Raw genomic sequence first — 26,784 nt, 5'->3', positions numbered from 1 at the left:
TTGATAGGGAAGCTGCCTTAGACACCAACTATGCTGTCAAAGCTTCTTGCAAGGATTTGTGCATCTTCCTTTGAAGCAGCTGGTGCTGGTCACTGCTTCAGAGTAAACCAGCTGATGCCATGTGGCTGTCCTGAAATCACCAGCTAGTGTGCATGTTGGGATTGCAAATGTTATACAACATGTGCCCATGTGCTAGAAATTTTCCAAGTGTACATTCAAATATTCACATCTCCTCTACTGTCAGGATTAAGTATGTCTAAAAGCAAACATTAGGAGAACCTGACCTGCAAATATGAGAAGAAAAGCAGCTGCCAAAAGTGAGATTATGTCCTTTTACTCCCTGTAAACAGAAATGTGGTCCTCCACAAATGCCTTGTCAACTCACCTCCCAGTTACCTCCCAAAAGCTCTTTTGTGCTTCTCACCTTCATCAGTTTTGAGCTTTAGCAGACTTCTCTTGCAGCAGATAGAAATGTATTTTTATGATCCCAAGAAGAACTTTGTGGGACACATGCAGACCTTCAGAGAGAATTTGACTGACATTGTTGATAGACTTTACAGAAATTTGTGTTTCATAACACTGCTATCACAAAAATTCCCTGCTTCCTTGTGGCCTCCATGTGTAAATTTTCCTCTGAGCTATTTCATTAAAATAGCTATCAAAAGAGGGGGGAAGGAAGCAAAAGAGGGGGGAGGAAGAAACAAAAAACTCCAAAATATGCGGTATAGTGATAAAAGACAAATGAAGCATGGGCTTGGGCAGTGAAACAGTTAATTAGGAAAGAGTTACCAAAAAAAAAATCTCTGAGGTTATTGTGAGCTCAAGAATGACTTCTTTCTGAAGGATGAAATGAAGTTGTGTTAGACCATCACTTTGATTTTCCCGGTCTAACTAAGGAAGATGTATTATTATTTTCATAGTAGGGGTTGATCTACTGAATTACACATTGCTGATCTGTCACTCAAAATGACAACACAACAAGGGATCTTCTTTGATCTTGAGACAGTTGGGGTTTCAGAGAGGAGTCCACCAGGAAGATAAAGTTAATTTTTCAGACCTTGAACCTCAGAACATCCATGACTAAGAGAGGAAGATATTACAGAATATATTTTTAAGTGAAGACTATTGATTTGCCTTCTAACAGCTATTATGATAAGAATCTGTAAAGCTTAGCAGCCAATTGCTAACTGCATTATTACCACTACATCTCAGTTTAACTTAATTTACCAACAGTTTAAAAACAAAGCAGTTAATTCTTTGTCTTGGTCAGGCTGGCTGGATCTTCAGCTCATTTATACCAAGCTCTCTCCTTCAAGTTCAGTATAGTTATTCTGTTTTGCAACATTTGAGGATGAAGTCCTCTAAGTACACAATATTGCAGAAGATATTTGAAAATACAGGGGCCTATTCAAAATTAGAAATAAACATTTTTTCCACAAATATTTGGATGATAAAGAATAAATGAGATTGTCTGGAAATGAGGCAGCAGATTTACCAAAGCAGGCTATATAAAACAGTTGGCCAATTTAGGCTTAGGTCCTCATTCAAAGCATCAGCACTCACTATGTAGTTTTCTGTTCTGGTGGCATTTGCAAGCAAATATTTATATGGGAGCCTCTTGAAGTGTGAATGTACTACTGACAGCACGTTAAAAAAAAAGAAACAGAAACTACCTGAACTCTTGACAGCTGGGTTTTTTCGGCTCAGTTTGCGAAATATTTTTAACCTCTGGCATCTTAACTGTCAATTAGATTTTCATAATGTAAATAGCAAACAATGGAAGAAGGGTGCAGCTTCAGTTTTCCATACAGGATGTGTAAACCTGTTTGTTCCCTGACCATGGACATCTCTGTTTACCTACTAGGACAAATTAGTAACTGTAAGTGTGTACAATCACTCAAATTTTCATGTAAGCCTTTACAATTGCAATATGCAAAGAGGTTTTCCTTAACCCAATACTTACTCATGGAGATCTCCAACCACAATCTGACTCCCAAACCTGGGGCTAAGTCAGCAAAAGAAATCAGTGTTTCTATTTACCTCATGTAAATGACAGGGCATTGGTGCTTGGGACATCTCCAAAAACAAAAAGGGACATCTCCAAAACAAAGAGCAGCATCTGTAGCTGGTGCAATGGAGGTGGGGAAGAGGAAAGGGCAGCAGAGGTGTGCCTGGGGCTGTCACACCAGCTGGGGGTCATAGCAGCATCCCTGCCCAGTCCACCTTTTCTCACAGCACTAATGGCTGCTGAGAAGCAAAAGGGATTGCACCCAAAGATCACTTTACATAAACAAGGAAGAGAGGAAATGTGTGCAGAAAACCCATGCAAGAAAAATTGAAAAAATATTAAAATGAGATTTAAAAGCAAAATAGTAGAATGATGATGCATATTTCTGTGCCCTTATTGTTTCCTGTCACACTTCTGCCCCAAGAATAGAAGGATATTGTATTTTGAAACAGAGTTACCAGCTTGTGTTTGAGCAAATTAGCAAATATATTCTTTTAATTCCAACATATCGATTGCTATGGCATTACTGATGAAATTCAGCATGAGAAAGCAAAAGATCTGCAAGAGCCCAGAAGAAGCTTTTTCATGTCAACCATGCCTTGGCTATCCCAAACTGTGGAGACCTTTCAAACAGAATAATCTCAAGTTCCTTAAGTTCCCACTCATTTTCTATTTTTATATTTTTTTAGTAACTCTTGTCTTGAAATGAGCATCAGCCTGAGCCCCACACTTTGCAGTCCTGATTTCACACCTGGTCAGCCCAAACTTCTCCTGCCCAGCCCTCTTGTCCCTCAATGGACATAATTGTCCCCTCTATCTTCTCTCATCTCTTGTACTTTCAATAGCTGAACACAAATCCTTTACCTGAATTCTCACTCATCCCAGCAAAAGTGATTTAAATATAGTGGAGGTGCAGAAATTTCCATTCTTGGTTAGATTACCAAACAACACTCCTGCTGCTCTGAGCCAGCCAGAGGATATGAGCACTTCCACATCAGTAGGGCTATGGACCACAGACCTTTTCATTTTTCTGCAAAATAAAGAGCCCTTCACACATGTTGGAGAAAGCTCTTAATAAATGGACGCAAAACATGTTTTGTTTTTCTCTCAAAGGAGTTCAGCCTTGAATGTACTAAGACAACATTCCTATTTCATCTGAGTTTTAAGAGGGATAGAAGGCAGTATTTACAGCTTTTGCCGTGGGGCCAGTACAAGATGTGAAATAAATAAACAGTTTTTGGTGGGTGATGATGCCTGGATGGATTCAGTCCAGGGATGGGGTCAAGCAACCAAAGGGCTTCTTTGCCACTGTGCTGTTTGCTGGAGGCCAAAAGGCACCATCCAGGTGGGAGGTCGTGTCCCACGGTGAGCAAGGGCAGACAGCAGAGTGGGAGGACGAGGTGCAGCATCCCTGCAAAGGTGTCCTGGCTTTGTGCCTCCCACAGCATCCCCTGCCAGCTCACTCACAGAGCAGCCCTGGCAGCACACTCACAGGGGCTATTAAGTGTGTTTCTGTCTGGGGTAAAGATGTTGTGGTGACAAAACAAACAAACTTTTCTTTGGTCATGATGTAAAGAGGAATTAGGAAAAATCAGAACAAAATAGTTAATGTTGCTTTAGCAGAGGGACAAAATAGAGTGCAGAGAGCTCCACCTCACATGGCAAATGTCCTTCATCATCCCAAAAAGTAAATAATCTCCCCTTTCTAGTTTCTTGTCCCACACCCTAAGCAAAGAAATTTATTTGTGCCTATTATATTACATGATAGTGCACAACTCACCAATAAAATTCAGTTTAATTGGAAAATACTATTACTGGGATTTTCAAAACCACTCAGTTTTTGCCAATGGTGTTCTCTTTTGATGCCAATGAGAATTTTAATTGTAATGAGAAGGACTCCCCATTACTTCTGCAGAAGAATCATCAAACCAGGAGCAAACACATTGGCAGATCCCAGCTGCTGATACTCAATCCCATTCATTCTTTATTTAGCATGGAAAACATATAAATCCTTCTGCTGAAACCACTTAATCATTTTTCCCAGATTATTTGGCTGATTTCTTTTGGAAGACTACCCAGATTTACGTTGGGGGTTAAGGGAGACTATTGTGTTCTTTGCACTCAAGCAGAGACAAGGCTTAGAGCCCATGAAATTACTTCCATTACTACATTAAAGAAGGAAAAATATAGCAATAAATGGGATCTAAAACATTACAATAAATGGGATCTAAAACATTGCAATAAATGCAATAAATGGGATCTAAAACTCTCTACATCTTGATTCATCTCCAGAATGAAGGATGATTTTTTACCTCTGTATTTACACCTGATGTCTTTCATAACAAAAGCAGCTATGTGCATAGTTGCAATATCCTGTTTTAACTCACTATGGCCAAGAAGAATTGATTGAGTTGAATCTTCAAAAATATATCAGATTTTTTATTTTCTGTGATGTTTAGCTTCATCTTTAAAGATGAATTTTGAAGAGCTATGTTATCATTTGATTTTTTTAAAGTGCTTAAAATCCATGATAAAATTGCAAGAATTAGCAGCATTATTAGGCCTCTTTTAATGTGAAGACTTCTGTGCTAACATATTGAAAATTTATGCTACTACAAAGAATCTAATCTTTTAGTTCTCCCACTGTCCAATTTTGCATTTCTGAACACTTTAAAGTTTGATCTTAAATGTATTACTTTTTACAGATTTTTTTCCCAATAGTTTGCACCAAGCTTGAGTTAAATTACTTTTGGTCTTTATATACCTTTTGGATATATGCTGGGATATATTGGTGGGATTTGGAAAAAGAGATGTAACAAATGGTGTGATGCAGCAGTCCCATCTTCTTGCTTCACCTGCCATGACTTCTCAGGACTTGTAATGAAATCTGATGAGATGCTTCCTTTGATTCAACACAGCAGTGCAGTGTTTATCATCTATTTGTTGACTGTCCTACAATATCATATCCATACCTTTTTTCTAGGCACTGGTCCTAACCCTGAGATTCTCCTGTTGCTCTTCCATCTCTTCCTGAACTTCAGAGCATGTTACAAGCACATGGGGTTTGTTCAACAGTTATTTCAATTTGTAGCTTGCTGATCAATAAGATTTTCTATCAGTTGTAGCAGTGCAAAAAGATCTCATACAGGGAGAGAGAGACTAATTCCTCTTTTCTTCCTTTCCTTTTCCTAATTTCAAGTGCAGGAAGACTCAGCAGTATAAGCCTGCTGACAAAACAAGAGACAGAGCAATAATACTGCACAGGCAGAACTGGTGGAGAGGCTGAGAGGAACAGATGAAAGAAAGAGAGCAGAAGAGGTTCTGCATTCTGGTGGGCAACACAGTTCTGCAACAAGGACCCTGCTCAGGATTACTGGGAGCTGTGGTCATCCTCCAGCAAGAAGCCTCTAACACTGGCAGGGCTCCTGAAGGGAAGAGAGATGAGAACAGGGGCAGAGCTGAGTGACCTCTGTGTGCTCCAGGTTACCATGGCTGGTCCAGGAAATTGGCAGAAGAGCAGGAGGCTGCACTTTTCAAGGACTTCAAGGCAGGTCAGACATCATCACACCAAGTTTGTAAAACTACTCAGCTCATGGGAAGTGATGCAATGATGGGGCTCTTCCCTACAGGAATGTTCCTTCTAAGTGACACTGGCATGTGGCCCCAGCTGTGACAGGGTGTGTGTTCCAAAGCCAAGAACCATTTCCCCCATGCAAATCCCCTGGTGCATAACCTCTGCAGTCACACACAGTGAGATGTCATCCTCTGAGGGCCTTTGGGAGGCTGCTTAGTGAGCCCAGAAATTTGGAGTGGGGTTTGAGCCAGTGCTATTCACTTATTCCAGGAGGAGCCTCTAGACTTTTGAATAACACATTTGTTACTTCCTACAATGGCTGGCAGTGGGGTACGACTGAATACATGAATAGAATTATATTTGATGAAATATGATATGACTTCTCATCTCTGAATTGATATACTGTCCTTCTGAGTGGGTCTCTGCATTTTTATATTCCCAGAACAGTGTTTAGATATTACACTGACACACACTTTTGAAATATTTCTTGCTAAATCACAGTTGGGAGTCATGGTACTGTGGCTCTGCTTAATGAAGTGGGTGTTTTTATTCATGAGAGCCTATTGTTGAGATTAGCAAATTTTAAAAAACTTCTCAGCCACAAGATCTACTGATCAAGAATTTTGTTCTGAACAATCGCACGGCCCTCAGACATCATCTTAAAAGGAACCTACTTACCCTGGAAAATCTCATATCTTTTATTTGTACGCCCAGTTGATGTCATAGGAAGCAGCAATAGGACTTCAAAAAGTCCTTTCTCAAAGATACCTCCTGTGGTCATATCAGGTAGTGGCATGGCCCTGCTCTGAGAGGTGGCAGTTGGAAAATCAAGGCTGCTCTGGAAATTATCTGATTTAGGATGCTACAGCCAAGCTTTTTTATTCCAGTAGCAGGCTGGAGAGGACAGGTAACACCAAGATCCTTTGGTTGTCATGCCAGAAACTCACTTAAGGAGCAACGCCTGCATCCACTTTGAAATGAAAGTTTTTGGTTGCATTTCTGGCAATAAAAACAGGAATAAAGAGTTTGTGCTTTCATCTGGAGCAATCCTGAAAAGACTTGTTCAAACATTGGTGAAATATAACCATGCACACCACTTAAATATAGCTGACAGTTTTTCTCCAGCAGCACTATATGAGACTCAGTAGGAAAGGAAAAGAGATGACCTCCCATTTTAGAAGCTAGAAAAGGGTGAATCATTTGAGGCAGGAAGGGTGTCATTAACAGTCTGGAACTTGTCCAGGGCCAAACACAGCAAGTCACCACACAGAGGCAAACAGTGGCTAACTAGGAGGAGAAGGAAGAAAAAGGAAGAAAAAAGAAACTGCTGGCTGAAATATGGACTCAAATTATTGTTTTCAAAATAATCAACCAGTGATCAATTCAGTACACAGGAGATGGAAGGATTTGGCACAGAGAAGAGAGCAAATACTGACTTGTGGACATAAAGTCAACTCCCAGCTTGCATGCTGAGAAAAATCTTATGTGAGCTGAGCTCAGCACCTACAGGACTTCAAACTATTCCAGGGAAAACCAATCTCTCCATGCACATACAAACCATTTCTTTACTCAAACACCCAAAAATGCAGTCATCATGCTCTTGTCAGGAAAATGTGGTGCTGCTACTGTGGTATCTAGCAAAACCTTTATCCCCTGTGACACATCAGCTGCATATTCACTGTCTTCATATTCTCATAACTCTGAGTCAAATTTGTTAAATCATGCAGTCATTGAGACTCTGTGTGAGCTATTCCTGTTTAACAAATCCCACAGTCAGGCAGTTGTGCGCATGGGCAATGGCAGAATGCCACTGCATTCCCACAAAGGGAAAAGCAGCTATTTTTAAAATGTGTGAGATTAAAAACTCTGAATTGTCATTTTTGGTAGCATTTTTTTATAAGCTTTTCAAGTACAATAAGTGTAACTGTAAAACAAGAATCCGTATTGAAAAAAGACCCGATTAAATAATTTGAAACCCTTCTAAAATAAATGTCTTCATATATGTATGCACAGACATGCTTACACGTATACAATATAAATGTACAAAAAAAAGCATAGATACACCTCACATTAAGGGCATCTGTGGCAAAGACTCTGGCTTCCTTTGAAGTCTTTAGTCACTTGGCAAAGTATTTTTCAGGCACCTAGAGTGTAATGAAGGTATTTTCTAAAAGGAAGGAACATCTTTACAAAGCCCATAAGGGCACAGCAAATAGGCAACTCACTCAAGTATATGGAGTAGCCAAGGAGTAATATCTCTGACACTAAGAAGTTCAGCTCACAATCTGGAAATCCCCTCAGTGAGTTAGAGAGGTAGAATGTTTTTTAAGGCCACCACTTCTCTTTCAGAGTCAATCCAGCTGTGGTGAAGCGTGTAACTCAAATGTGTTCCTGAAATATCCCGGAATGCAAAAACAGGAGGCTGGGTGAGTGGCTGCAGTGTTTGCTCAGGGCAGTGCTGAAGCAGCACTAGCCCAAGTCTTGAGTGCACCAGTGTGTGCTGTTTGCAGCTGGGTGTGCAGGCACCTTCAGCCCTGAATGGGGCAGCATCAGGAAGGGATCTCTCTGTTAATGACAAGCTCATATAATTCTGTTCTATAGAAGATAACTAGCAAGAGAAATCTTAATGTGCCTTGAAAAATAGGCTCTGACTGACTATGAGTAGAAATACTGAAGTTTTTTTCTATTTTGTTGTGCCTACAAGCTACAGCTGGCCATGCAACATCAATGAGCTTTTGTTTCCATGTGCTCAGTTGAATACAGGCTTAGGCAAGGCTGCAGGGCCATGTCCAAGGTAGGGCACCCACTGGACACAAGTGCTCTGCATCTCTGTTTGTCCTACTACTGCCATCTAGGGCAGAATTCAGGGGCCTAAACCTGAGAAATGCCTGGAGGTAACCAGGAGATTTGCCTAAGGAAATCTGCAGCAAGTTTCTAGTAGCAATGGCTGTCTACTGAGCCAAAGCAGCTCTTAACCACAGCTCAGTGCAGTGGCTGTTCCCAGAGCAATGAGAACTCAGATGCTAGCCAAGAACAAATTCAGAATAATAGTTAGTGAGTAGAGAGAATGTTCATCAGAGGAATATCTTGAAGGTGCTGATGAAATATGGTCTTCATGTAATGTTTCTGCATAAAGAAAATCTTTTGGAAAATCAACATTTATAACTGGGAGAATACTACACACTCTTGTAAATTATGGGAATAAAATTATTCTCTTGGCGTACTAGTGCATATATATATATATATATTTCTATTATGGTCTACCTTAATTTGAAATAGCAACCCCCAAGTCCACTGCTGCAACACTGCTGTGATCTATGTGTGGTGCACTTGATAACACAAAACACCTCTTCTCTGTGTGGGAAGGACTAGTTAAAACACTCTGCTACATATTCCCCCAGAACTGTGACTGAGATATCCATGTTGACATGCAGAAACTGCTTTCCCAGGCAAGTGTGCCTTCTATCAGCAGCCAAAAAACGGGCACTGAAGCAGCATCAGATTATCAGTGTGAAGTTCAGTAAGCAATCCCAAGAGCATGGGGGAGTCAATATGCCTGTGAAGTGTGGTTATCTCTGATATTCTTCTACTGACTCTAACTCAGAACTGCCTCATTCCCAAGACTGCAACTCAGGAAGCTCACAGTTAACAGAAGGATTGCTATGGACTAAAAATATTAAAGTAGGACTGATGCTCCATGCTGCCTTTCAGCTTCAACAGGTGCTCCAGCCAGTGCTGGAGGGAAGCATGGTCAGAAGATACTGTAATGCAGGAGAATGTACTTTTGGTAGGATGTTCTATTGAAAGAGGTCAGCATGAGTTAGCTCATTTGGATGAAAGTCTTTTTTCTGAATGAAGCCTTTGACAGCCTTTCTGGTGTGGAGTAATCGTAAAGAAACTCCAGAAAATATTTTTTCACTAGAAGCAAAATCTCATCTCATTCAAAGCCAGGGATCCACAAGATGAAATATGTGTCCCAGAAGGTGGCATAAATCATGCCAGATCATAGCAGTTCTTCTGAATTATTTAACACTAAAGGAGCCACCAAGTTTAAGCCCTGTATGAAAGTGCAGTAAATAATGTAACCAGTCTCAAAGACATTACTGCTGTTCATGTGTGCACATGTTAACAGCTACCAGACAAATAAAACTGATTTGGTTTCAGCCTGGAGGAGTTGTTTCTACTAGACAAAGCACCCAGCATTAAAACACAAGTTAGTAGGGGGCTGGAAAGAAATCCCCTTCTCTGTCAAAAAACAGAGACTTTGACAGGCTCAGGGAGTAGTGGCAGCATTATTCCCCCTATCTAACACAGTCAGCTGTGCCATCCAAAGTAATAATGTAGGAAATTTGTCAGGCTATAGGACATCTAAGGCTGTCTGCATAACTTCCAATTCAGAGAAAATAAGATAGACAAGTGTCCTCATGGCTGCAAAGCTGGTAGGTTCAAACTGCTGGAGTAAAGCAAACAGGGGATTTTAAAATAAAGATGAGCTAACACCTTGGGGGAAAAAATAAAAAATGTAAGCAATTTATCTTCTTTTATTCCTATTAAGAAAAATCCCTTTGAAACACAATTTCCCAATATGTAAAACAATCTCCAATACATTTTCCAAAAAACCACACCCCTCAATGTTTTTTATTGCCTAAAATCTCATGGAACCCTTTCCAAGTCTTAAGGGCACATTATTGTCCAAGGAAAGCCAAAGAAAAAGAGTTATTTTATTTTAAATGAAAAGCAAAAACTCATAAATTGATTTAACATTCTGGACATGACAGAGCATCTGAATAGATGGGGCTCTTGTTGTGGGATTGGGGAGGGGGTGGAATCTGCATATAAAACCAAAAAGAGGGAGGTTTTCTGAGAAGGTGATTTGTGAAAAATATGTGTAAAGCAAGTATTCTTAAAAACATACTTAGATGCTCTCTCTTTCTTCTCAGATTCTGGTATCAGTACTGTGGTTTTTCCTGCACAGTGCTTTCACAAAAGGGTTTTCATCTATGCATATTGCTAGCTATACCAAAATACAAATATATTGAAATGGCTGCAAAAATATATACCAGGAACCAAGGGATAAATAAAGAAATTGCAGCCATATCAACATTATCTAAAGCTCAGATATTGTGCACACAGAAATTTGCTAAACAAAATCACGCTTAAAAAAAAATTTGAGCAACTCAAGGCTAAAAAAAGCAGCTCAGGTAAACGTCTGAATAACCTAAATTGTCCTTACAGACATTCCATGCAATCAGCATACTATTAAAACATTTTAGTACCAATCATGCCTGCTTCAGTGACTTTGTTTTTTAAATATATTGTCCTTTAATAAAATGATTCACCTTCCTGGTGCACTTACTGTGACATAAGTGTTATTTTCTCTTCATGTTTAGCAATACAGAATTGTAAACAAGTAATAAATCCATCTTTCTTTATTCCTAAAATATATCCTGCCCAGGAATTTGGTTTACGAAGCCCTTCACAACAAAAATTACAATTAAATTTTACTACAAAATAACCTCTTTGAAATCTAATGGTATCTTAATAGTTTGGGAAGGGAAGTAACAGAAGCTCAATTGTTTTAGGAGAAAAACCCACCCACAATGTCTTATTTTTAGTGAACCTATTTTTAGCATTCTAAAATTAGCATTAGAATAACAAAGTAGTAAACCAAGGTCCTAGACTACTTCATTATCTTAGTTATTAGCCTGACAGCCTAAGTGACTCGATTAAACATCAATGACAGAAGAGATGAAGAGTTTAAAGGTCAATAAATATGGTGATAGGAATCCTTCAAAGTAACCTTTTGCTACAGACTTCTGGGGTTTAAATGTTGACAAGCTAATTATTCCTCTTCCCTAATTTAGCAAGCAGCTCTTGATCAGCTGGTCAGTGAACAGCTGATCACAATTGCTCGTTTTTAAGTTCGCAGAGGTCTGACCCAACCTAAATTAAACTTGTAAACAGCAGAAATGAAAGCCAGATCCCAAGTAGTTGTTGTTGTTAATTTTACTGTTGATGGGGGAAAATCTATTCCCAAGTTTTAAAACTAATTATGCCATTGAGCCAAATCTTGTTCACAGTCACGTGGAATGAGCCACTTCACTCCTGTCCATCCAGGTGGATGAGTATTGAGAGTAGGAAGCTTTAATAGAGCAAGTGTCTAAATAAACAGATTGTAACACTTTCAGTCGTCTTCTCAACCTCTTAATCTCTCATAACCTCTCTGTTTTCCCCATTGAGTGAGGATCTCAGCAATTACCCTGGAAGATATAATCTAAATCCTCTATGAGCTCAGAGGACTGCAGGTAGAGGAGGGCAGATAGAGGTAGCTCCACTGCCACCATGGTCCATGTATCACATATTCACTGGCCAGGCAGGAAACACTCATCTTCACGGCATCCTGCCTTGGCTGCAGTGTCCCAAAGAAACAGCCAGGGTGGAAGAAATCTCCCAGTCCTCTCATTCCTTTCCTGTGAGGGAAGGATTTGAAGAAAATCCTAAAAGCTTTCATAGGAAGCAGGAAGATCCTTCAGGTCCTCACTAGCCTGTTATTAACACTGTTTGTCTCCTATTCCTGCCATTAATGACCTTGCAACTACCAGTATCAAAAAGCAGTGTATTCTTCCATACAGATGTACGTCCTGTGGTGGCTTTTCAATAGCTCTGCTGGCCATTTGTGCTAGCTGCCCTCTTTTATCTGAAGGGAATCCTAAAATTATGTTTACATACAAATACAGAGAAGAAGCAGAAAATGTGGCAGTCATAAAAAGAAAATGAGCCACATGCAACAAAAAAGAATTTTACATCAATTTCTCTAAAGCTGTAAGGCTACATGAGGGTTGGTAAGCACAAGGGGAAGTAGAAAAGCAGGGAATATACTGTGCAGAGCAGGGAAGGACATTGAAGCCTTGACAGAACTAAAGGGATCTCGGGGATGCAAGGATAAAGCAGTGCAGGGAATAACGTAAAAATAGCAGCAAACACTGGACAAAAAGGCTCCAGAAGGAAAGAGATGGAAAAGCTTGCACCCCAGTTTCAGCCAGTAAGATTCTTTTTCTCAATGCAGTTACTTTTCCAATGCTTCAGTGTTTTGTCTGATCCTGGCTGCTTTGTGGCCCATTTCCACCATGCCTGTAGGTAGTGGCTTGGGTGGAAGAGCTTCCAGCTGAGTACTACAAGGGAGAATCAGGCTGGAAAACGGCATATGTGCATGATAAGAAGACTCCAAGGAACAGACCAGCTCAAATAAAATAAATAAAATAATTGGATGTTAGTTTCGCTGAAAAGGCTGGAGGGCTTCACTGGGACTGCTAAAAAATTACATCTGAGTGGAGAAAGCACTATATTAGGCTTTGATATCTTTGTGATAAAAATTTGTTGACAGACTGCCCTGCATCATAATGAATTATTCCTTTTATTAATTAAAAAAACTATTAATCAGATTTGCATGCAGTAAAATTAATATGTGGCTGGAGATTTGTGAGTTTTCAACCTACTTTGTTACTGAAACTAAAAATCTGGCTCTCTGATATCACATGTGCTTGTTCTAAAATCTATACAGCAACAATCTAGTTGGAGATGTGTATGTGTCTAAGCATTTTCCTAGCTGTTATAGACTCAATCTCTATCCCATGGAAGGAACACAGAGATGCCTGAGTGCTCACAGGTGGCAATATTTCTCCACTCACAACCAGTGAGTCCCAAAGGACAAGAGAGCAAAATTTGCCTGTATAGGGGTGTAAGGGACATCAAACACAGAAAAACAGAAATGTGGTAGTAAATTGGAGCAATACCTCTGATCTCCCCACCCTTGCCTCCTGGCTATGGACAGCTGATGATGCTCCTTCTACACAGCTGGACTGCAGCTCCTTGTCTGGACTTGGTTGTTAGTTCACATTGACTCTGTCCATACCAATAAATTAAATAGCCCTGAAGAATGTTTCCAGGCACTAGAAATCAATCATTCAGCCTTTTAAATTGTCTGGGGGGTACTGACAGTTTAATAGCACGGACACAAGCCATCCCATGCCAGCCAGCCTCAGAACCAGAAGAGCCCTGGGCACCTTGACACTGCCCCTTGCCCCCTGTTGTCAGGCTGAAGCCAAACTTGTCATAGTCCTGGTGTGGAGTCTGAGGACAGAGCTTGTCCCAGCCCTTCATGTTGAACTGTGCCTTTGCAGATCAAGCCCATGCTGTCTGGAGTTATTTGAGCCATTACTGTGATGTCCTGTTTACCCAAATTGAGACATTAAGGGTCAAAACTGATGCCAGGAGATCACAGAAGACCCCAGGTTCTCAGTAAAAGGTACCAGCTCCCCAGCCTCTTAATCTCTCACAGCACTTGCAGCCCCATTCACATGTGTTTTTACTACCACATTAGCATGAGGAGACTGCTCTGCACATGGAATGCCTCAGTGGGATGTTCTTGGCATTCAACTAGCCAGGAATGAAGATCCGTGGCTGGAATGGCTGCACTCCACCACCTGCAGCTGCTCCCTGTGTCCTGCTTCATCTCCAAGCCTCAGACCCAACTTTTTAGGAAACTGAAATGATCCTGTAGTAGAGCAAGAGAATTATAATGTCTCATGCAAAATGTAAGAAAAAGGGGATATGCTGGTGGAATTACCAGTTTACTAAGGAATATTTGATAGGGATCCTCTTTAGTTCTCACATGAAGAAAATTCAAATTGGGTCCCAAACCCCAATGAAAACTCTGGTCAATAAACCTACCTAAGCAGATGAAAATATATTAATAAGAAGCCCTCCCTGAACATAAAGGTCATTCTACTCATCTTTTGCAGTGTTCAGACACACAGATGTGCAAATCTACTTTATCAGAAAGAATTTTTGTCCACATTTAGCTGCCCCATGGAGAGGGAAGTAAGTGACTCTTGCTATTAGAACTGCCTCCTCTTTCCATGCAACCTGGAGCACTTGTGTTCAGATCAGAGGCCAGCTCACTTCTCACAAAGGCTTGACCCCTATATCACAGTTTCTTAGGTACAGGATGTGAATCAGAAAGTTGTAGCAGCATCATTTTAGTGCTGTTTATTTGTTTGGCTCAAAGATCAACAGCTGTTTTATTTCTTTCCTCTCCTTGTCCATTCAACCACTGCTGTGATTCCTGTAAGTGCATTATCATAACTTCTACAGCACAGCAGGAGCAACAGCTTTATTCCAACTGACGTCTCTTTCCACCTGGATGTATGTATGTAATGTATGTAATACATGGCCAGAGGGGACTATCCCCAGCAAAAAGATATTTCTGATCTCCATTTCTAATCTCAGATGCTTAAATATCGTCCCCAGACACTCTATAAGTGATTTGGTTTAAGTGAAAATTGAGATGGGAGCAGCAGCATTGGCAGAAGCTTAGCTCCTGTTGATACTGTAATTACTTTTACTGATCATTTCATTCACACGTGGTCTGCCCTCAAGGACAGAAGTGCTATTCACCTGGCAAAGATGGGAAAAATGGAGCTGATACTAGCTTCATTTTCAGAAAGAAGCTATATGAGAAAAATCCCAACTAATTCAACTAAACTTAGCAAGGCAGATAAACATGGTGAGTAAAACTACTCACTGATAGTAACTTCAGTTTTGCAAGAGAAAATAATACTTTCTTGCTGATGTAACCACTCAGCACCATAAATCACAAGTCTTTAAGAGTTAAAAAAAATTATTTAAAAGGGACGTCCCCACAGAGAGATTTTTCCAGAAATAATATCACTTGTGGAATCGCAGCCAATCCATTGCAAAAGGATAGTGCACCATTTTTTTTCTTCTATAGTATTTTTGGAAGTTGGTATTTTGTAGGCAACAAATTCCATTATTGTTTTGACAACATGTGGATATTTAAAGCGTAGGCATTCTTGCATTGTTTAAGATAATAAATTGACTCTTACTTCTTGGTTTGAAGGGGAATTGCCAGCCAAGCTCATATTGAAGTCTCACTGAGAATCAGTTGATCAGACTCTGTATTTTCCCTGCTGGAAGGGCATGGAAACTTTCAAGCAAAATATTGCCTCATTCTCAAGCCTGCATGTAAAAAAAATATTCAGTGTAGCTGTCATTAATAAAAGAAAAACTGTCCATTTTCTTTAAGTGGAGCATATACAGCTGTACTATGAGTGACTAAAATTTTATTTGACAGCCAATAGGGTAATTAGTAAATTAATGCTTGTTTGTTTTGATGTCTGATTTATTTGAGTGACATCAGGATTTTCACTCTAACTTCTTTTTTGTTTTTGTTTTTGTTTGTTTTTTTGTTTTTTGTTTTTTTTTTTAAATTCGTCACCCACTGGATTTTATTCTTTTAAATTTATTCTAGTTTATTCTTCTGGAATGCAGCTCTGCTTCCTCCTGCTGCAGAAGACCAGCAGATGTTAATCAGATCTCAGTGGCTTTTTTAAATTTCTTGAAGAAATCTTGTATTGTCAGTTTGCTTAACACTAAAGACTTCAATGCAAACCCTGACTACAATATGTCAAGGGAAAGTCTACTTATGGAGGAAGTAAAGTTACATAATCTCATTTTCAATTACGTTTCATTTAGGGCATATTCTCATCATCACCCACTATTAAATACAAAGATTCTTGACAAGGAACTCCTTGAGGAAAACATGTCATGTTTAAGGATATATAGCACACATGTTTTGTAAAGAGCCAGAAACCTTGTTTAAAAATATCCTAACAGCTCAGTTCTTTAATTATTCTGGGAGGAGCCTCTGCAAATCTGACCCATATAGCTGCCATTAGGGAAAGTCTGGTGATTACAGCTGGGGTACAACTCCCTTGTCTGTGCTCCATACCTTCATGTGTTAGTGGCCTCTTTAGGGTGGGCATTCACAACACAAATTTCCTGCTAAGAGATGGACATGTTATACCCAAGATTAAAGGAAGGTAAAAGACTCTTCAGAAAATCCATGCTTTTGATGTTTAAATGTTGTAGGCTAATTTAGTCCCTGGTGCAGGGCAGGGAGCTGTTGCTAAGATGAACTTTATGCAGTTTGTTTTTGCTTTACAGAAGTGCACCCTTGCACGTGAAGTGATGCAAAACTGTGCTAAAGTGACCTATGTAAGAGCTGTCACCTTGTTATTAAAAACAAATTTAGCTTCCTAGAAGGAAATGTGAGCTCAGAAAATGCCTGCCCAAAACGTGACTGCTGGATGGGTCACATTATTATCATAGGCAGGTTGGTGTCACACTTTCTGCAGAGCAGGAGCCTTGAGGAAGAGCACCCAGGAAAGGAAATAGATTTCATCCATCTCCCTCTTGCTCTTCTGAGGGAGCCAGCACAGGGGCACCTGGTCCAGCACAGGGGCACCTGGTCCTGGGGAAAGGTGGTGGAAATTGATGGCTTTAAAGCCAAACTGGAACATGTATAAATGAAACAAGATTTTAAAGCACTTAATTATTCTGTAGTAGAAGTTTGTTGGTGTTTGTGGAGTTACACCCTGGATGAATCGGGTTCTCTGGCATGAGAAATGAATACTGCCTGGCTTTAAATAGAGCATGAGCTGTTTGCAGTTGAGCCAGGCTTATTTCCTCATGGAAAAAAATTTCCTTGAAACTTTTGTACCCCATGATTTTGTGTCCTTATAAATGGGCTGACTGAATAAAACAAAAAGTAGCAGGGTACCATGCTGTGTGTACATGTCAGGCAGACTTATTTAAAAGTCCTAACTTATGAGCTGGTTTTTTCCAAGGTCATAGATTTTCATTAGCTATTTGCTGTGTTAATAAGAGACAACCACAGCAACAAGTGGTACAAATGTTAGCTTTGAAACACAGAGCACCTCTTAAACCAACAGAACTGGCAATAAATGGTGTGTGTATATTCGCTCATTTGGCAAAGGTAGAAGTTCAATTTATGTCTTAAGGCCAGTTGACATATACCTGACCAAATTCATCCCTAGGGCAACTCCATCAGCTTCAGAGGGGCTACTCAGGGAATGAATTTGCTATTTTTCTCTTAGCACAACTTCATTCCAAACATTTTTATTTTTTCATGGGCTATTCAATATGGTCCAGCTGATATGGAAACAGGACTGCAAAGACCTGTGTATTGTTTCTGGCTCTTCCTTTGTGCCTTTTTCTGTCACAATTACTATTTCTAATGTGTGACTATTAGCTCCACACACTTCTTGTGGAGCAAGAACTGTTTCTTATCTTTATGCTGCACCAAAAAACCCGGCTTTTTCTTCCTTAATGACTTCTAAAAAGGCCATATAAAAATGCAGGACATTAACATTGAGAGAATAATAAATCAGCCTGAGGAATGGTCAGCAGAATTAATCCTATCTGCTCTCCTGTTGGATTTTGCTCAGATTGAGTTAGCTGGCCCTTCTCCTCATCTACGTGGTGTCAGAGGATACAGATGGGACAGCAGGTAATTCACCAATTGTTTTCTGGTTTTGCCTTCTTGCTTCAAAAAGTTGGACACATCTCAGCAAGTATGCAAAGTCCCATCTGGCTAAATCCTCCTTCATTTTTTTCATGTTGGCTCAGACAGAAAATGCACACATATAACCAGAATACACAAATATAACCTTACTGCGAAGTCCCAGGAGGACATTTCCTTATGTGCTACCATTTTCTTTGACCATATTTTGCTGGGAGTCAGTACATAATACAGCTGATTATGAGCAATTTGGTGAGCTGAGGCTGCTAGGAGGTGGCTGCTGAGAGCCCAGACATGGGAGGAGAGGCCTCTCTGCAGATGTGGTGAGATTGGTGGATCTCCCCATCAACCAGAGTGGTAAAGGGCAGGAGGAGGTGGATGTTTTCTCTTGTTCACCTATCCTGCAGAACATGTCAAGAAGGTATGCTGGTGACCCAGCCAGAAGTATAGACCTGCTTGTAAAACCATTGCCACCAGATGCAGATCTCACCTGAAACTGGGAAATCTGGTGCCTAGGGATGCAATCAGCACAAACACAGGGACAACAAAATTTTGACCAAGAAGCACCCTCCTTTTCTGGCAAGAGCTGCAGCACTGTTCTTTATCTGTAGGTGCTTTATCTATTGGGATATTAAAAGGATTTGATATAAAGTTGGGCTGCCCTTGCATGGAGATGGGTCATTTCTTTGTGCCACACAACCTGTAGCTATAGCTACTGTCACAGGTCTACATCTTGCTGGCACAGTATTTCTTAAATTCAGCCCTTAGAGTGTGATTGATAAAGACAAAACCACTAAATTCAATGAAACCAGTCTGAAAATTCTAGAAGTAATTTGTGGATTTTAAAATTAAACATTTAAAAATAATATTTGAAAATTCACTATCAAAATATCTAGTTTATTCACTTTCTATTACAATTTAGTGCATAAAAGAACAAATAAAAATTAAATTATCATTCTGTTATATATTCAATAATGTATGTTCAGCATATGTGATCTGCATGGTCCTTTCATCCTGGTATCGTGCTACTCAGTCCAGCATGCTGTGAATCCACTTGGATTTTTTTTCCTGGGATTTTCTAGTTTTATATCTTTAGAACTGATTTAATCTTGCTGAATTTCTGCCTATTTCCCATTCTTGTGGGGTTGCAGAGTTCAAGCCCTCCCATCCCTCCCTGTTGTGCAGCTCCTGGGGAGTCCCCAGCCATGTCAAAGCTTATTTGCCCCTGCTGAACTGCCTGAGAGGCAGCACGCCTGTTCAGGCTGATACACTTATTAAAATCCAGGGTAATAAGGAGAGGAAATGCAAGGCTTGAAGCTGTCTGCTGGCCATATCCTATGTGAGTTCTCCCTTCAAAAATTATTATGCTCCTTTTTAAAATTAATTCCAAATAAAACGCGTTGGCGGATGCAGTTTCTGAACAGCGGTAGCTGAGTTTTTGCATTCGTCATGTGGATATGCTACTGGCAACAGAGAGTTTTGCATAACCTGCTGCAAATATATGACAGACAGCTTGTCAGGAAATGCTCAGTATAGGCAATGATTTGGGGCTAATTTCATGGATGTTTTCCAGTTTCTATTTTCTCCCCCTGATCCTCCTTTCTCTTTCTCTGAACAAGAGGGCTCCTGAAATTTCCTGCTTAACATCTTTCACTTTGAATAAAAGATATGCTAAACATACCCCCTGCAGCTGGTCCTGCTGAAATTGCTCCTCTGGAGGGACCAGCAGATGATGTTGGTGGATTTGAGAAGGTCCAGGAGGGAGGGTTTAGCCCCCAGCACAGCCCACACTGAAGCCTGCAACCTGAAACACCCCCTCCAGCCCTGCTCCCCACCTTCCCCTGGCACATGCATGTGTGCACACACACATGCAGGGCTGGGGGGACTTTAAATGAACCCAGATGGCTGGCACACAGGGAGTAGGCATCCTGGAAAAGTGCCCCAGGGCGCTCTGGTTGCTGTCATCTTATTCTACAAACCAAGTGCCTTCAAGATGTCTGTGTTGTTTCTTAGTCAGAGATCACTCCCGTTTGGGCTCTTAGCCCCTTCCTGTTGGGAAATGTCAGTGAGGCATCAGAGAGATACACAAAGATTGATTTGACTCAAATCAACCATTCCCTTAACTCGGAGGTTGTAGATTATTATCCTTAATAAAGACCATATTGTAATAAAACCCAAATCAGATCCCAATTGAGAGACTGTACTTTCCCTTCTCCTGTGTGTGTACTGTTGTTTGATTGAGTGATTTGATTGTTGTGCAAAAGAAGTTAATTGTTTAAGAGTAATATAAAATGTTGATGAAAAGTGTGAATGTGGTGAATTCTGATAACCAGTTTCAATTACTTTTTTCTTATTTTTTTTTTTCTGTTTCGGTCGTACCGAACACATGTTTCTTTATTTCTCTATAAAAATATGCAAACAATTACCTGGCTTTGGAGACATAATTACAAAGAGGTTCATCTCTAAAAGGTTATTATTGATTTATAGACTTCTTTAGTTTAATGGAAGACAGACAGGAATAAAAAGAAACTCTACCTTCCCCACAAATAATAGATGAGCTAGAAGGGTAATGCAAGATTTAGAACTAATTTTTATAAGATACACAAACTGCTTGCTTTGGAAGGGTGTTTCTTGTACATGCACAGAGTCATTCAGAAACCATAACATAGCAAGGCTAGTACAGGCATCTTCTCCTGTGAGTGATTCAGCATAAGGCATTCTGACAGGCTGTGAAAGCCATCTATCACAGGGCTAGATGATAGTGTTATCTGCAGATAATAGTAAAGACAAAGTGTAGAGAATAATTGGTAACACCAGACCTGGAGCTGGATTTTAAAGGAGAGGGGCATGAGCAGAAGTGCATCTAAGAGGAAAATCAGTCAACTTGTGATTAGCAGCTACCAGTGACTTTGGAGTGGTTTGTTGGGGTTTTTTTAATAGATGAAAATTCATAAATAAATGTGTGTAGGAGGATAGAGCCCAGTTTCTGTACACCTGACCTTCTTTCATTTCACCTTGGACTCTCAGGGAAACACCTCAGTGGTACAGGTGGGAATGGGACCATGCCCTCACAAGGGCACTACTTCCAACAGTCAAGGGTTTGGACTCTTTTTCATGTAATTTTCTTTTTTGGTGTGACTTGTGTCTGCTTTCTGATGCCATGAGCCCTTCAGAGCAAGGGCTGCCATTTTGTCTGACATGCACCCGTGGCCAGCAGACTATGGTGGGACACTGGAGGCATCACCTATGGCTTGGTGGAGGGAGCTGGATGTTGGTCCAGCATCACAACCTGCTTTCTGACTGGGCTTGTGTACTCATTAACCAGCAAGTCCTGATGGAAGAGAGATATGGGTGCTACAGCCATAGGCAACAGCAGAGTTGATTCTCTCTTTTCTGTAGGTATTGGACAAAGCAAAGACTGGTTTGTCTTACTTACTAAGTGCAGCAACCTAGATTTGCTTTTAAACCCACAACCTGGAACAAATATTGTATTTATGGTATTGCAAAATTATTTACCTTTGACAACTGTTGATGCTGTATACAATCCATCCATTTGGATTTAAGCAAAACATCTCTGATTCTCATTCACATGAAATCCTGTGCTTTTCCCTTCCTGGTTCCAGCTCTCAGGTATGCACTACACCAAGGGTTTGGGGCTTTTGGGCAGGAGCTTTCTCATGCCCTGAGAGCCCTTGTGGAGAGGACACTTCTGCTTTATAATTTATAATTAACATTACCTGGTTCTGATAAAACTGCTTGTAAACAAACACAGTCTGAAGCAATTTCAATGGAGAAACAGATAAAATCAATAGTACATCATATGCCCTGTGGTTTTAATTGCTCTTGATGTCCATTCAGCTTACCTTGTTGTTTTTCTGTCCATAGCATGGAAGTTTTCAGAATAATGGTCTTTTGTCTAGCAGCATTGCAGGGGGAGCCAAGAGCTCACATCTAGATGCTCTGGGCAGCTCCAATGCAGCCCCAGCGTGGCCATGTGAGCTCTGCTGGCCCCCCAAAACAGCAGGATGGGGCTAGATGTACAAACTCTTTTTGATTTTAATAAATCATTTTTATTGTGGGTTTGGGTTGCCCATTGGAAAGACTTTCTGTGACTGCTCTAAATGAACACCTTCCAGCATTCTGTGCAAACATAGGTGCAAAGACCTTTCACTCCGTCCTTTTCTCCTGGTGCATGTTTAAGATCTCTGCTTTTAACCCCCTACATAGATACCATTTGTTATATTGTTCTCAGCAGAATACAAACCTTTCTCTTTATGCCTTTTGACAACAGTAAGCAAGTGCTGCTGAACATTATCATAACTTAACTTTGGGGCTTGCAATGTAGAAAATAAGTGAAGGATTATATTTCATTATACACACAATCTTATAATGAGCCACAATATCCTCTTGGAGATTTTACCATATGAGAAAATAAGACAATCAACAGGTTTGCTGAAGAATTTTTTTCTCTTATGTTATACTGAATTACTGCTTCTCATCTGATTATACTCATTTCGTTTCAATTCTCAGAGGTATTGGGATTTCAGATCTTTCTCACAGACTACAAGCCAACTGAAGTTGGTTGATGAACAGTATTTAAGAACTTTGAAAACTTAGAGGATCCATCTCATTGTCAATGAAATAGATAGTTAATTTCATGTCCTGTAGTTCATAAGATTCAGCTGTAAGAAAGCAAATTTAGAAAACATAATTGTCTCCAGTTCCTAAGATTTTTTTTTTTTGCTAGGTGCATGCTCAGCAGTGGCAAAAGTATCAGTTACACTGTCCAGCAGCAGAAATGGCAACAGGTACTTTCTGTTTAAAGCAGCCAGAAAGCCTCTGATGGTATCTATACCTCAGTACCATGACGCACTTCCCAAGGTATGGGAACCTGAGACTCACCTGAGCTTCACCTTAGCTCTGTCTCCAGCTCAGCCTAGGCAAGCCAGCCATATCTCCTGTCCCTTCAGCTTTGATATGCAAACTTCTGCAGACAGACCTGGCCCACCTTGGTCTGTGAGCTCAGTCACATTGTACATCAGTAAAAAAAGTCCTGTTTTTTATTGTCAGGTAAACTGGGGAAAATGCAGCTGATGGAATGAATGAATCCCTCAGAGGGAACAGTTACTAACCTCCGAGTGGCCCACAGGGTCCGATTTTCTCCAACTAGAGCTGAGCTGTGTTTCCTTTTATTGCACAGCCTTAATAGTGATCATTGATCAGCACAGCCAGTGTTATTTAATTTTGCTTAGGGTTCATTTTCAAATGTGATTGCAGTTACCATTTTGCAACTTATTCATTTTGCATCTCATGATAATAGGGAAAAGTAACACAAAGGATGTGAGTGGTGACACTGTGCAGCTGATGCAGTAAAGTGAATTAACAGCTAATAGCTGGCAGATAGCAGCAGATCAGTTGATTAAACAGATGGCAGTAAGCTTGACATTTGCCATCCACAAACTCAGAATATTGCTCTCATCTGTTCTCTAGGAAATACTTCAGGAAACAAAAGTTCTCTTTATGGTTCAGTCTGCTAAAAAAACAAACATGAGAAGAAGGTGACCTGCTTCCCTCCAGAGAATTGAAGAGCTGGTGCTTAGGAAGAAAACAGGAGAAAAAGCCATATTCCCAAGATGATATTTCTGTCAATAAATGGAGAACATGCAGGATCAGCCCCCACATTCAGAAGAAAGAGCTTCTCCTGGTCCTTCCTCTAGCGACTGGGTGCTCTAAACTGCAGAAGGAATAACATAGCTGAAAAGAATGACTCAACTATTTAACTCCTTCCTTAAATGGAAACTGTTCAAATGCTTCCTTCATTTGTCTGTCCCAGTGGTGTATGAGAAAAATGGCTTGTGGGCTCTGCCTGGTGCCACAGAGATGAGAGGATGCACATGGCTCGCTGCTCCTCTCTAAGGATCTCTTTGTTCTTCCCAGTCCCTGGGGCACATGTTCCATGTGAGGCAATGACAGTTTTTGTTATCACACAGACGTATCAGTTTCAGTGACAATCAGTCCCTTTTCAAAAAAACATTATTTCTCATGATTGTCTCCCTCTTGGAAAATGTGGCCTTTAAAGCCAAAGTGGGGGGAAAAGATGAATGAAGGGGAGACAACAAATGTCCTGGCGACACAGAAGTTAAATGGTGTGTTATGTGTTATGGGACAATCAGCCAATCGGCTTGAAAGGGTATAAATCAATATATGTGCTCGCAGAAAGGAAACACTGGGCCTTACATTGTGAAAGAAAGAGGGACCGTTTTGTCCTGCCTGTGCAGGTTTAGCAGACACTGGGAAGGAAACTGCTCATAGGAGAGGCATAAAGAGAGGGAAGAAGGCAGAGGAGGGGGGAAGGGAGAAGGGGGGAAGAAGGTGAGGGGTTTGCTAATAACTACATGTTTTTTGCTTCCTTCCTAACTCAATGGTACATGTGACCTCATGAAGCCAATAAGTTATGAGCATCTGATGCAAAAGTTCCCCCCCAAAACGCTGCTTTAGCAAAGACCACTGGGTAAACCATGTCATGACTAATTTCTGCAAATGCCTTGATTTAAGGCAGGCACAGGACCTGAAATTCACACCAGTTCTTTGTGTGCTGGAGTCATGCAGATACCAGGCTTGGTGAGAAGAAACTGCATACTTCCTATTTTATTTCACCACTGCTTGACCTGCTTTTCCTCAGACTTAAAATCATTTGCCAGGTCAAAATAAACTCTTCAGAATCCCAATGTGAAAAATGTACCTAACAATTCAACCCTTGTAAGTTGGGAATTGGAAGAGAAAGTGCAGTGGAGTCTAATTAAATTATATAATAAGCAGCTTAACTTGTGGTTTCACTTTGGTTTCTGTTATTCTTATTATCATAAGCACTGTAGCTGGCAAAGAGCTATTGAAATATGCATAGCAGAAATGACCAAATTGGAGATGTTTGGGTTTCACAAGAGCTTGTCTGTCAGAGGTTGGTTTTGCAAAGCTGCATCCAGAAGGGAGGTCAGGCTAATTCCAATTTAGTTCAAAATTTTCCTCAGAGGTAGCAATGAGTTCTACATTTGACCTATCTTTATTAAAGAAAAAAATCAAAGGAGATCTGGATTTGCAAATCCTCACCTGTCAAGTCCTGGTTTGCAAAATGAAAAGCAGTGCTGGCTCAGATTTGGGTGAAGCTGAGTATATAATCCTGGCTTTAGCCTTCTCTCATTAACAAGTTAGTTGATATCTCCCAGAAGATGGCACTTCAAAGAAGGGATGGTGCTCCTGGCACGCTGGCAGTGCTGTAGAATGGTCACCCACCCCAGCACTCTCAGCTACCAAAGCTTGTCCTTTGTTTAAGCCTACTCTGTGCCAGGCATATGGCTACAGGAGCCAGATAAGCACAGCTGCTGATGAAGTGGGTGAGGCAGTGCCCAGATAAGCTGCCACCAGGGAGGGTGGCAATTCACAGAGATCAGCAGCTGCTGCAGAGGACACTTCAAAATCTTAAGCCAGTACCATTTTTTGAGTAATAAGTTATGGTCTGTCTAGAATATATATGTTGGCTGAGATTTACATCAAGCTTTGCCTTAATTGTTAGTAAAGCTGTCTAGTGCTTGCATAGTGGTGGGTTCCTTCATAAGTGAATGCTCGTAAATTTGGCTAATCATAACAGAGATCTTTCCAAAAGTTTGCTATACATCTCATCCTGCTATGGAAACAGGTTGCAATGCCCACTGAAATCTGAATCTGGATCTAGGGCTTCGGTTTGGCAGCATTTCTAGTTTTGAAGCCTGTCTCATGCAAGAGTCAAGTAAGAATAATTTCAGTCTGTTTAGTGGTCTATAAATCCAAGTGCCCCAAGTACCAATGAATCACTCTGTTCTCTGCCCCAGGGGTTTGACTATTACAAACAATGACTGAAGTCATCAGCAAAAGACGAGGTCACAGGCTGAAAGAGGAAAATATGCTTTTTCATTTCTAGAATAAAAAAATTGAATGCATTGTCTGAAAATGTCAGTGCATGAACTAGACTAAATGGAAGCAGACTAAGTTGGGCTCTGACATCTAATGCTTCCTCCTCCACTCCTATTTTGTTTAATTTGACAGCTGCTTACCAAGATACAAGTTCAAAAATTCAGAATAAGTTGCTAAGGAAGAAGTTTACCACATCATCCATCTTCTTTCTTGGCACTGGAAAGTCTAAGGGCTGAAGGTAGGGGCAAGAAGGGGAGAGCTCTGGGCTCCAACTCAGGCATGGCCCATTTGCCACTGCAAACAAGGCACTTAAACCCTCTGCCAAGGCCTTTCTGTAGCAGATATCTGCCTTGCAATGGTGAGGTGTTTCCTGATGAACAATTGCTGCCTGGGAAGCACAGTGAGAGTCACAGAGCCAGCACTGAGCATGGGGTAAGCTGCCAAACAATGCAGGGGTTCATCAAAGGTTGATGATCTCCAGATCACACTAAGGAAAAGCTATTTATCATACACAGAATTGGTGATTCTCAGTCTCAGGCAACCCCACAGTTTCTCAGAGTTAGTTAAGAGAAAATAGTTTGTGTCTTATTTATTTTTGTATTCATATATATATTCAGAGTAGCACACACACGCATATATATATATGTGTGTGTATATATAAAGACAAGCTAGTCAAGGTAAACGACTTTAAAAGACTTTCCACATACCATCAAGTGAAAGTGTAAGCATTACAGACTCTACAGAGCAGGAGTGACTTTAAGGAACTTTCAATAACCACAGGACTTTTTCTCCAGCTGGCAAATCAAATATGATCCTTGGATCTTAAATCCCCTGAGAATACAAAAAATGTCA

The 26,784-nt window shown here is 40.5% G+C and overlaps 1 long non-coding RNA gene across 2 annotated transcripts in view; it reads left to right on the top strand.

Annotated features, from left to right (window-relative positions):
* The window catches only part of LOC130249482 (uncharacterized), a 28,550-nt gene extending 4,256 nt beyond the window's left edge, over nucleotides 1-24,294 (top strand). The window contains exons 2-4 of one of the 2 annotated variants that reach the window (XR_008839801.1): nucleotides 5,213-5,559; nucleotides 7,932-8,008; nucleotides 23,476-24,294. This is a non-coding gene — a long non-coding RNA (uncharacterized LOC130249482). Of the gene's footprint in view, nucleotides 1-5,207; nucleotides 5,560-7,931; nucleotides 8,009-23,475 lie in introns of both variants that reach the window. The other variant, XR_008839802.1, reaches the window with a different exon arrangement.
* The last annotated feature ends 2,490 nt before the right edge of the window (nucleotides 24,295-26,784 follow it).

The sequence above is a fragment of the Oenanthe melanoleuca genome, chromosome 2 (assembly GCF_029582105.1).
Source record: "Oenanthe melanoleuca isolate GR-GAL-2019-014 chromosome 2, OMel1.0, whole genome shotgun sequence".
Lineage (NCBI taxonomy): Eukaryota > Metazoa > Chordata > Aves > Passeriformes > Muscicapidae > Oenanthe > Oenanthe melanoleuca.
Note: the sequence above shows the minus strand (reverse complement) of the source record. Positions and strands in the feature narration are given on the sequence as shown.